The sequence below is a fragment of the Mytilus galloprovincialis genome, chromosome 10, assembly GCF_965363235.1.
Source record: "Mytilus galloprovincialis chromosome 10, xbMytGall1.hap1.1, whole genome shotgun sequence".
In the NCBI taxonomy this organism is placed as follows: domain Eukaryota; kingdom Metazoa; phylum Mollusca; class Bivalvia; order Mytilida; family Mytilidae; genus Mytilus; species Mytilus galloprovincialis.
In genome coordinates, this window is record NC_134847.1 from 8,697,913 (window position 1) to 8,711,402 (window position 13,490).

Consider the following 13,490-nt stretch of genomic DNA (forward strand, 5'->3'; position numbering starts at 1 on the left):
TGAAACTATTGGTAAAGGAGACAAATACCTCGTTCGACTATGAATGCAACAAGATATTTTCCTATCCCCGATTTCCTCTTCCCATTACATTTTAATCTACATGTAGCTTTGGTCACTTCTTCCAGAAAAAAGAACATAAACATGATAAACAATCAAATGATAACAACATTTCACTTTCAATGTTTAACAACGGTATACTACTATCGTCTTTGTTTATAACCTAAATTTAAGTTTTTAATAAAGACCTGAAACAGGTAAATAATTTAAATATTGTTTGGCTAGAACATGATATATTACAAATACTAGTATCTTAAATAACAAAAGATTAATAATAATGAATGTCACTTGGTAGTTTAAATATCAATGTTCAGATCAAATAGTGTGTAGTTAAATAGCTCTTAAAATACCTAAGACAAGATAAACAGAAATTGTATTCAACATTAAAATACACCTTATCTAATTGATTGAAAAAGATATCCATTTCAACTAATAAACGGGGTTGGTTTAAGCCATCGGGGTCATACATTTTTTTCAAGAACACCTTCTTAATCTAAAATAACATTTAAATACAATTTACAAAGAATATTTTAAATCACTTTAATAAATAATAATTGATGAAATAATATAACCTTCGAAAAAGGTATCAGATGGTAGCTTCTCATATCTGAGGGTCCGCATTTTAAAGACGATTACATCTGATATATATAGGTGTAACAAATAAGTCTTTTATCTTTTCTCTTGTTCTAAAAAGTGCAGATAGTTTTGATAAAACAGGTAAACAGTCATTATCTCAAATTATTCTGATGCAGTAAAACTTTCATCAGATGTTTTGTAGATATTTTGCATTGGAATGTTATCTTAATGCGTTTATTTTTCTGTCATCAGATTGAAATATTATCATTGCGTTTGTATGCTAACACGATTCGCAGTATTATCTTGCCCATGTATCATGTTTATGGTATACCTGCAAGTATCTGAACTGATACATGATACAGATATATAAGTAGTATATACATTTTATTCATATTAGTCTGACATATTTTAATTATCTGTTTGTTGGGTTTTTTTTCTTAATAATCAATTATATGATTTCTTGAGATTTTCTCACTTAGTATTAATAATAGGAACATTCTATAATTGCAAGGTGTTATTGTCAATTAAATAGGGATGTCAGTGTACATGGCCTTTATCTCATTAGTTCGGTGATCAAGATTTAGTTTTCATGGCCAAATACGTAATTCAGATACCAGAACCAGAAGCTAAACAGTATTCGGTGTATGGAATAAAAACAAAGAGTACATATCATCCACAACTCACTCCGTACTTACTGTTTGAAATGGATAAAACGAGAAAAAGCTGACAAGAAATCTTTGGACTCGTTTTTTAATTCAGTAATGAGCATAGTTTATTTACGTATAAAACATTTTAAAGAACATTTTACTCTTAACAACAACCATAAAAACCCGATTTCTCGTATCAAATATTTACTAAAAGAACTAGCCAATGAATCTATTTTTTTGTCCCGGCTGATAAAGTTGCTAATAATATCATTATTGTTTGACGTAAATTTTCTATCGAGGTTCTGCAACCGGAAATCACGAATTCACCAACATTTCAACTGACTAATTTTTTTGGAAAACGACATCTGTAACAAACAAAAACTTTTAGCTACTTTTTTACAATCAGAACCAAATACATTGAAAGTCCCAACAATGTAGTGGTTTCCGTGGCTACACAAAACACTCTACAAATTTATATTTGTTTTGTCTTGAAACCAACTAATTAATTGTATATTCTACTAACCATGCTTACTAGTACAGTTGGTACAATAAAAAAAATTGATAATAAATTGTTCCAATAAGGCCTTTGAAAATAGTAGAATTAATTACTTTTAGAGTGTAAAAAGTTCGTTAAAAGTACTTGATAAATTGCATACATATATTGGTGATTTTGAATATATTGAAAGTTTAGATTTTTCTACCCTATATACCACTTTGCCTCATATTCTTATTACGAAAAAAATCACACATCTAATTTAAATGGGCATTTACAAGTCAGAATGCGAATACATATGTTCAAACTCTTTTAGGTTATTTTTCAGTAGCAACAAACAAAAGAGCTATGTCAATTGGACATACTTTGAAATTATATCTGCGCATGCCCTTCACTTTTTACTAGGTAACATTTTTGTTCGCTTAGGATATTCCGTTTATCGTCAAGTTATCAGAATTTCAATGGAAACCAAATGTGCTCTACTTATTACGACCTGTTTTTGTATTGTAATGAGTTACAATTTATCACTAAAATCAGCAAAGACCCATCAAAACTACATTTGATACAAATCTTAAACAATGCTTTAAGGTATGTTTATGATATATTGGATCTCAATAATAACGACTTCAGTATATATAACAAAAAAATATATCCTGTTTAACTTACTTTAAATAAAGCCAATACTAACAATGTCAGTAACTGCTAGTAGTCCTTTGTTAATTTAGGTATCATTGTCTATTATTTTAGTTTCTTTTGTTATCTATCCTGACATCCGACTCGGACTTCTCTTAGACTGAGTTTTTCTATGCGTATTGTTGTGCGTTTTTTTTTTTTTTTTACATTGGCGAGAGGTACAAAATGTATAGGGGGAGGGTTGATATCTCAAAAAACGTGTTTAACCCCGCCGCATTTGTGCGCCTATCCTAAGTCAGGGATAACCGGTCTAAATTTGTCTTGTATGATTTTCGATTTTAGTTTCTTGTGTATAATTCGGAGTTTAGTATGACGTCCATTATCACTGAACTAGTAACATATTTGTTTAGGGGCCAGCTGAAGGATTCCCCCGGGTGCGGGAACTACTCACTGGATTAAAAATCCATTGGTGGCCTTTGGTTGTTGTGTTCTCTATGGTCTGGTTGTTGTCTCTTTGACACATTTCCCATTTTAATTCTCAATTTTATGTCTTTATAAGAGGTTTTATCTGAACTTGACCTCATGTTTATTGTTCATTTATTAGTGCAATTTTTAAGTTTGTTTTAATTGGGTTTTTTTTTCCAAACGATTCAATCGAAACTATAAACTAATGTTGTTGTTTTTATGTGATTTTCTTTTTATCATGATTCCCAAATTATAACCTCGATTGTCTATTGTTAGACCGTCTGAATAAATAATTCAAAACGGGATTGAAAAATATGCGGCTTAGGTAAATCGATTTTTGAGGCCCCTGAACAGACCACATTAATGCGTCTTGATAATTTGTTTTTAATTGCGTTTTTTTTTCTTCCGTAAATGAAATATTGACATATGTAGGTTTCAGTCTATTTAAACATTTGAATAGACTTAACATTTCTTGTATTTTACTTGTTTCTCAGAATACGTCATATCAGATTTTATTTTTCAATCGTCTTTCATATTTTAGAAAAGAGACATATATAAGCTAATTTTTTTAACACCAGTTTCAATCTAAAAATTGATTGCGTATTATTGTTCCAATCATGTTTTGTAGATTTGTACATGTTACTGCACTGTCAGTGTGTAAAGTTAAAGAGGAATCAAAATCAAAAGTTATGTTGTTCAAACTCATGACTTTGGTAAGTCGACTAAGTATATATTTTTTTTAATTAACAGCACTATTTAAACGTAAAAGATTTATTCCTTTTGTTTGTGGTTTTTGATAACAATTCTACTCCTCTGAAACTGGTTAATACATTGACATAAAAATGTGTGTCAGCCATAACACCTGTGATTTTATGTGGTGGTTGATTTACCAATATGGCTGTATATTTTTTTAAGAATTGACAGAGAATTAAACTTATATTACAGTTATTTTGTTTATATTTTCTATTTGCATGTAAAAGTTAAGAAATAAATCAGATATTTCTTTAAAGTCATTGAGTTTAAAGCTACCATATACACAGGATTGTTTTTATTGTGTACAATTTTGATTTAAAAGAAAAGCCGACATGTTGGAAATGATAAAGCCATTAAATGCAAATACTTGTTAAATTAAATTAAATTAATATTTCATGTTCAATACCACTACACATATTTGTTTTGTTTAGACACTACTTTTGTGTTCCTCAGTTTGTAGCGCATTAGGGTTATTGACCCAGATCGTACTCTCGACTGGCTTTCTAATAGTATATCCTGGTATCTATGATAACTTTATGGTACCCTTGTATCATTTTATGATTTTCAAATAACTCATATCTCAGTCTACAAAATACAAAATACAAATGTATTTCGCTTTCACAAAACATACATTATAATTTGAAACGATATCAAATAATATTAAGAAAAGAAAAGAAGCAGGTACGATTTTCTATTTCAGGTACATGTATGTACAGCATTTCCATTGAAATGCCCTGAACCAGCGCAATGGAGACTCCGTGCGAATGGTCACTGTGTTAATCCATCAAAATATTTTTGTCTACGGAACGATATCATTAACGGATATTCTGAAAATTGTACAAAGTCTGACTTTCAGCAAGCAGGTAAATGCATTAGTCGACGCATCAGTCATTTTATTATTATTTTTGTTCGTTATGTTCGAAAAGAATATCAAACGTACAAGAACATACATGAATACATGAATTTCCAGCATTTATTATTTGTTATCAATATATATTTGAGTTTTAACTAGTCCAAAACATCTTTATTATTTGTTGTTTGTAAATACTAATATACATGCAAGATAATAAATAGCATTACATTTTACTTAAGCATGTTAATGACGTTATTTCTGTTACCCTACAGTATACGCATTTTTAATTGAATGGTGCAAATTGGTATTTGACAGAAAGAAATCTCAAAACAAATAAAAAAAAGTTCCCTTAAAAATGATGCTTTCACATTGTTTGTACAGTGGTAATTCTAGCAAGCAGAAACCACATAAACATACATTGAATTAGTAAAAAAACACAAACTTGCACGGCCAAAGATGACAGAAAAAAAGTTATTTTATTAGATTTGTTTTTGACATACGATTGAACACATTGTGAAATTATTCGTTACAGGTAGAAAATCAGTTCTTCGTGGAGGAATAGACGCAGTAGTCTGTTCAAAGGAAAGATATCAGCCATCTGGATATACTTTATACACAAATGCCAGTACAAACTGTATCTTGTTGAAGTCATTCTGCAATGAGGAGGGTCAAGTTGTATATGACCATGGAAATCGTACCACTGATGCTACCTGTATATGTAATTACAGACGAGGTTTTGCTTTTCTGATCAAACCAAACAACCCGTGCTTTTGTAAACCATCACAAGAAGACTGTTCCTGCTTTTTGAAGATTTGCTCCAATAGTAGTCATATACTTTCACCAGGTAAGAGATGCTTTCAATGTCTTGTTCTAATCACTCATCTTGCTCAAGCCAAAATATTGCTAAATATGCGGTATATGTTTTGATCATTGTTGAAGACCTTGGGTGACCTTAAGTTGTAAACATCTATGTCATTTAGTGTCTTTTTGAGAGTTGTCTCAGCAGCTCATACATGTACCACATCTTATTTTCTTAATATTTCATTCTTTTTTTTCCCAAAAGGATACTGTTTACCATTCAATCCACCTTCTATGTTCGCATATTGATTTACTCATGTTCACAGCACAAAACGATTTTAATTTTATTATAGGATAATTTGCAGGTTTGGCGCAACATGTTGAAGAATATGTCCGAGGTTTTCAATATAAACTTCGACTTAAGGGCATACGATACAATTACAGGGGAGGTACATGTTATGACGTTGCTAACGTGAATTGTTATTTTCGCGACGTCAAACTGTAATATATCGGGAAAAGATGCAGTTTTCGACTGATTTGTATTATCATTCAAACAGATTTAACTTGAAAACGAGTTCATGGAACTCTCTTTAATAAAGTGACATTTGGTTTGATTACGACAAAAAGTTTATGTGTAATAATTTTCATGAAAAAGTCAATAGGGAATATTTTTTAGTTTGATAAATATACAGCAAAAAAATCACGTTTTTTCTACTTTCATGAACATTTGATAAATACAAATATATGAGTTATTGTCAAAATAAAATGTACAAAGTTATATACCATTAATATAAAACAGAAATTACAAATAATTTAACAAAAAATCATCTTGTGTTTATCTTCCAAGATTAAAAAGTTACGTATATCTGTCGAATAAAAATACGTCCACAAATATCAAAAATCTGAAATTTTAACCTCAATTTACTCAAAAAGTAGCACCTGAAAATATATTTGTTATTGCATATTTTATTATATCAGCTATACAATAGCATACATGCAAATTTTCATCAAAATTTCAATATTGGATCAAACTGTATCGTATGCCCTTAATGTAGGTTAATCAAACCCGTGTATATCTATCATTTACAGGATTCCTACCTATCTTGGTCACCTGAGCTCATGTAAAATATATAACTTTGTGTTTGTCATTGTCGTTTGTTTGTCAGTTCTCCGAATATTTTTTAAATATTTTCTCTACTTCTAGATACTACTTAAATCTTAACAAATTTTCTGAACATATCTCTTTGAGAAACTAGTTAAAAATTTGCAAGCAGGTCTCGAAGCTCATTTCTGAAAGAATGTAAAAGGAACCAGCTGTCGTCAAGGTTTAATTCCTTAAATAAAATCAGACATCGTATTTAGAACTGTATTTCCCCCCTGAAATATGTTTTAGATCATATCGGTGTTTGTGGCTTACTACTAAGAAAATAAAACTGAAGGTGGAAAATGGACTATGGTTAAATTATTAGTAAGTGGAGGTTCGTCTTAGAAAAAAAATACGGTTCTCGAAAAGACGGACCAAATACTGCAGCTGCCAACAGTAAGTAATGAACCGTTAAAAACATTGATTTCAGATTTCAGTATTAGTAAATTATTATCTACTTGTAGTGAAGCCTGATATTGACGATTTTTTACCGTTTAGGTATAGAACCATTAATTCTAAATAAACATACAAGATAATATTGATGGACATAATATTTAGTCTGAGATGCATGATTTTTTGAATTAGTTAATTAGTTGTAAGTGGCTTTGAACGAAATGTCAGTTAACTGCGAGTACTCTCAGATCTGTTTCTAGTGTCTTTTTGTTGTTGGGATGTAGAAGTACCCGGCCCCGTTCACTTGTATGTTTGTCCATCTGATGAGTTAAGCGGGGTATATATCTCCCAATTGACACGATATTCCCGTGCTTGCGTTTCCTTTCATGATTTTCTTGATAGAGGGTTGCTGCTCAAAAGGAAGCTATTAAACCAAGAGTTCCAAATGGTGAAGTTGAAATCATCCCTTCGTAAATTTTACGGACTCCATTAGGAGTTTGTTGACCGTTATGGAATAACCGTTTCACAGATGATATCGGATATCTTCCTTACGTCGTAACTACAAACCCCTTCTCTTTCATAAATGTGAGCTACCGAATTAGACTATTTACTAGGTTTGTTATCACATAAGCAACACGACGGGTGCCACATGTGGAGCAGGATCTGCTTACCCTTCCAGAGCACACGAGATCACCACTAGTTTTTGATGGGGGATCGTGTTGCTTAGTCTTTAGTTTTCTATGTTGTGTCATGTATACTATTGATGCTGTTTGTCTTTTTATTTTTAGCCATGACGTTGTCAATTTATTTTCGATTCATAATTTTGACTGTCCCTCTGGTATCATTCGTCCCTCTTTTAAGCCTTTTTTAACTATTATACTACTATCACAGGTTAGGGGAGGGTTGGGAATCTCGCTAAAATGTTTAGCCCACCATATTATGTATGTATGTATGTGCCTGTCCCAAGTCAGGAGCCTGTAATTCAGTGGTTGTCGTTTGTTTATGTGTTACATATTTGTTTTTCTATATATTTTTTTTATATAAATAAGGCCGTTAGTTTTTTTGTTTGAATGGTTTTACATTGTCATTTCGGGGCCTTTTACAGCTGACTATTCGATATGTGATTTGCTCATTGTTGAAGACCGTACGGTGACCTATAGTTAATTTCTGTGTCATTTTGGTCTCTTCTCGTAAGTTGTCTCATTGGCAATCAAACCACATCTTCTTTTTTATTTCATCTTTTGAAATGTCAGGTGAAGAGCATTCATTGTTTCAGACTTATAAAGGCTTGATCAGCTGGTTCCTTTTCTACCTTTATATCGTTATACATAGCAGATAAAGGAAATCATTATCTCTTAAAGAGAGTTGTTTCATTGGCATTCATGCCACATTATCTTTTTTAGAAGAACATAGTATATATTTGAGGCATACTTTTTCTTTGTAAATGAGCTAAATATTTGGTAATGTTGATATAAATAAAAGCTATAGGACTTTTGATCACTGCGTAATCCTTGCTTGAAGTTCATATTAAGTAATGAAATATAAGAATTCAAATTGTAAATAAGAAGTACTTGTGTTTGTATTACCGAAATCATTAAGTCATGAATTTCCTTGCCACAAATTAATTAAAATCATTAAATAGTTCCATAATTATAATAAAGATTTGATCAGGAATAATTCGGCTGAGACAGTAAAGCTCTCATCTTAAATTAAACAACACATTCTTGTTTTCCGGTGGTGTTGTTTATAAAGCCCGTAAACTTAGAAATGATACTGTGAACAATCGATCCTTTGAATAAACTCATTCCCAAAGGTTATCATTTTAATAAATGACAATGGTTACTGATTGTGCACCCCGGCTGGCCGATTTGTTTTTGTACTCGTATGAAGCAGAATTCATTCAGAACCTTCTTAAAGACAAAAAGAAAAAGCACCTTGCGAAATTCTTTAATTTTACTTTCCGATATATTGATGATGGTCTATCATTAAATAACCCATATTTAAGCCAATACTTACATCTCATATATCCCAGCGAACTTGAAATTAAGGTGCTACTGATACTAAAAGGACTGCTTCATACCTTGATCTTTTCCACAACATTGACGCAGTTGGACGACTTCACACGAAAATCTATGATAAACGGGACGATTTCAACTTCCCAATTACCAATTTCCCATTTCTCAGCAGTAACATACCCTCTGCCCCTTCGTATGGTGTTTACATATCACAATTGATACGTTATTTTCTTGCTTGTTCACACTATACGGACGCCATATACAGGAGTGTGCTTCTTACACAGAAACTGCTTCAACAAAGTTATGAGGAGGACAGATTAAAATTGACACTCCGTAAATTTTATGAACACCATCGCGAATTAGTTGATCCATACGATGTGTCTTTAACCAAACTAGCTAAGGACATTTTTACCACATAATAGATTATGGTTTGTCATTACGTCGTCTTATCTTTTAATTACCAACGTGACTTATTCCCGATTGTGACTGTTTTACTGAGTGTGAATTCGCATTACTATAAGACGTGTTACGGTACTTGTCTTTCCCAAATTTATGTGTTTAGTTTGATGTTGTATTTGTAGTTCTCGTCGGATTTTGTCAAATTTGTTGACGTCTTTTCTATTATATTCATGGGTTATGGTAAAGAAAATTAATCACCGCCTTCATTTATTAGATTTGATTTTGTTCAACGCAATCTACGATAATTTACGTTTGAAGATGGATTCAAAACAAACTTGACATAAAAATTATATATATTATAGTTAATTGCTAAAATAAGTATTGCAATGTGCATTGTATTTAAATGTGAAATCAGTATTTAGTTCTATTATAATCTTAAATCAATCCTAATTCTATCTTACTTTTGAGATATAGTTTTTCAAATGTGACGTCATTTTTATGATGTTTCAGAAATTCATGTGACGTAATTTTTCTGCCTTTTCACCATTCATATGTGACGTCATTTTTATGATTTTTTGCATTGAGGCCTGGACTAAGTCGGGTGTGTCTATTTTTCTGTGTTGGTCTTTGCATTATGTATTCGGGTTTTGTTTTCTGTAATTAGTTATTACTTCAGTTTCATTATGTACATCTTTTATATTCATTTGATAAAATTTACTGTTTGCATAGCATAAATTGTTTTAAATAATAAGGATGTTCTTATCCCAAGCATAAAAACATAGCCGTATTTGAGACAACCTTTTTCAAATTTTGATCTTCAGTGCTGTACAACTTTGTACTTTTTTTTCACTTTCGATCTTTTATATCTGGGCGTCACTGGTAAGTCTTGTGTGGACGAGGCGCGTTTTTGGCGTATTGAATTTTAAACCTGATGCCCTTTGTTATTTATTAATCATGTGTTTCTTTGTCTAATGCGTTCTCCTATTTATTTGTATTGTAGTCCTGTAATATTATGTTGTCATTTCAATGTTATATTTAGCCCTGTTATATTATGTGGTCATTTCAATGTTATATGTCCTGTAACAAGTCAGGAAAATGGCCATTGTTATATTATAGTTCGTTTCTGTGTGTGTTTAACATTTTAACGTTTGTTTTCTCTTACATTTGAGTGTGAATTCACATTACTATAAGACGTGTCACGGTACTTTTCTATCCCAAATTCCATGAATTCATGTATTTGGTTTTGATGTTATATTTGTTATTCTCATCGGAATTTTTGTATAATGCTTAGTCCGTTTCTGTGTATGTTACATTTTAATGTTGTGTTGTTGTTCTCCTCTTATATTTAATGCGTTTCCCTCAGTTTTAGTTTGTTACCCCAATTTTGTTTTTTTCCATAGATTTACGAGTTTTGAACAGCGGTATACTACTGTTGCCTTTATTTAACAACTTAGAAATTCAATTTTAAAAATTATGATCATTACAATAAAACATTTGTTCCAATGATCTTTAAGTAATGATATTAAACAAACTGTGGTACTTTAAGTTGGTGTCAAAATAAGGTCTTCATCGTTAGGATCGAGTCACTCCACCTTTTTTTGGACATTCAAAGTTATTTATTAAGTAAATTTTGTGTTGAAGCTGTGAATGTATTTTGTTCAGAATGCATCTTACAGTGACTTATTTTAAATTGACCTTTGAACTTTTTTTTGATACTTGTAGTAACGTCTTTAATTTAAAGACTTTCAACGTGCCTTCCTTCGTACTCATTGTATGTTCTCTTGTAAGGGTAATTCTTCGTTGTCTTCAATTGAATGTAAATAATATTTATTATTTCATGTCTTGTGCATGTGATTATGTTAGAGAGTGACCATTTAAATGCAAGTGTTGGTTATGGTTTTTTCCTAAAAGAATATACTTAATGTCAATGAGATTATATTAGTGCAGATGTAGAAACAGCTGTATGATGATATATGAAATGATTAAGGGCTTTTAAAGCATACAGGGAACCCAGACAAAGTCAACTTAAATTCTCTCTGTAGGAAAGTGCGATTGCACGTTTTGAGAATTTGCAGGTCTTTAAAAGTCCCTTAAAGTGGTATTACGCTATGTATATAGATATAGGAAGATGTAGTGTGAGTGCCAATGAGACTACTCTCCATCGAAATAACAATTTAAAAAAGTAAACCATTATAGGTTCAATGTACGGCCTTCAACACGGAGCCTTGGCTCACACCGAACAACAAGCTATAAAGGGCCCCAAAATTATGTCTGTATATTGTTCAAGGCATGCATACCATATATGTTTTCATGAAACGACCCTTTATATATAAACGCTAAGTAAATTATAATTGGACATTTTTAAATTATATTAACGGTATAAAAATGAGTGTAACTATTATCTCTGTTATATTCTAGATTATAAATGCACTATCAATTCGGACCTTCCTCCTGTCACTCATTGTAGAGCAATTACAGATGAAAAGTAAGTCTTGATATCATGAAAGCGAATGAAACAAGTTTCTTGTATTTCCCTTTTATAATGAATCAACTAAGCATTCTAGACCATCTTTGTCCATTCCGTTAGTGTTGATTGTAATTAATGATTGTTTAGTATTATAAGGCCCTAGTGTAATGATCGTTACCCTGATGAATAATCAACACGGAATAACATAATTTAATTGCAGTACATTTCACAAAGATTTGGATAACATTAAGGGTGTTCTTAGTAAAGAAAACCATAATGCGTTTTGTGTTATAACACAAGTAAGCCTGAATTCAAATTATGAAATTCAAAAAATAATTTCAACCTATGGTCACCATAAATCATCATATATATACACTTTTAAAAACTGTTTACAATATCATGAAATTCATTAGATGACATCGCAAAGTTTATAAGTTTTTAAATATTCTAAAGAAAAAACGAGCAATATAACTTTTGCTTTCTGCAGTTTCTATCTACCGTCGAAAATATAGTTTAACATATGTCTTTCCCTAAACGAATCAAATTAGTTGAAATAAAAGAACTAATAGCATTTACTTATACTATGGAGCATTACTTTTATTTACTCAAGCTTTAATGCTACCCTGAACGGCCAAAGAAGCATGCTGAGGAGATAACTTTATTTAGGCTAGTATTTAGACTTTAATAAAGCTACGAATTCAAATAAACAGCGAAAAATGGACACACGAAATTGGGTTATCTTCACTATAAGAATTTTTTCTATTTGTAGAGAGGCAAGAAACGGGAAAATGCAAAAATTAAACAGTTTTGTGTTTTAATATTTGTACACTTTTGGAAGAATGAACCATATAATACCAACATTGACTGTCAAAATTCTTACTGTGTTGTGATCTTGTAAATGAAATGTGTAATAAAACATGTAGCAACATGCATGACATCCATATGACGTTTTTTAAACTGATAGCCATGATAATTTGTTCGGATTTTACTGAAAAGGGCAGTTGTACGTTTATTGCATAGATAAACTCACCACAAACACCAGTGTTGAAATTGTGTATACCACACGACGTTTGTTTCGTCTATAAAACACTCGTTAATGACACTCGATAAAAAATATGAACAAAGGGTCATATATGTATTAAAATCTTTAGAAACTTAATAAGTATAGTAAACGAAAATGTAGTTGTTTCTCATTTTCTTCTCTAAATATTACATTCGTTTTTCTAACAGTTTTAATTATGTTTTATTGCAGTGACAACAGCGGGAGAAAACACGACGTCAAAGACACGTTTCCGAAAGAAGACAATGTTTCTGTTCTCATTTTAGGTATATATGAATTTGTAATGTTCAAATTTTAATGTGTAAAGGAGTATTTCTTAATTGATCGAATCAGCTTTAAATTGTCGAAAGTTTTTGATTATTTTACTACTCGCTGTTTGGTAACAACCTATTACAAGTCAAAAGCTAACATATTAACATTTATGAAATATTGTAAAATGTTTAGCACATTGGTACTGTCAAAGAAAAAACCTTTTGATTGAGTATAATAAAATAATGATTTAAGGAAAATGTGTGGCATGGACAAATTTGATTGTACTATCATTAATTTGTTAAAAGTGCTTGAAATGACAATCAAACACATTAAACTTTGTGAAATCGTTATGGAATTTTAAGAAATTAGACAGTATTAAGAGCAGTATTTTGAAAATATATTTTTCTCTTTTTCTTTTCTTGTCTGAACAATGCACCTACATTTCTTTTGCAATTAAAATTTATATACAATACGTGCTTAAAATA

The 13,490-nt window shown here is 31.1% G+C and overlaps 1 long non-coding RNA gene across 1 annotated transcript; it reads left to right on the forward strand.

Moving 5' to 3' along the window:
* Positions 1-4,329: 4,329 nt before the first annotated feature.
* On the forward strand, positions 4,330-13,019 carry LOC143048954 (uncharacterized). The gene is made up of 4 exons (XR_012969958.1): positions 4,330-4,487; positions 5,010-5,321; positions 11,645-11,711; positions 12,946-13,019. It is a non-coding gene; the product is annotated as an uncharacterized LOC143048954 (long non-coding RNA).
* The last annotated feature ends 471 nt before the right edge of the window (positions 13,020-13,490 follow it).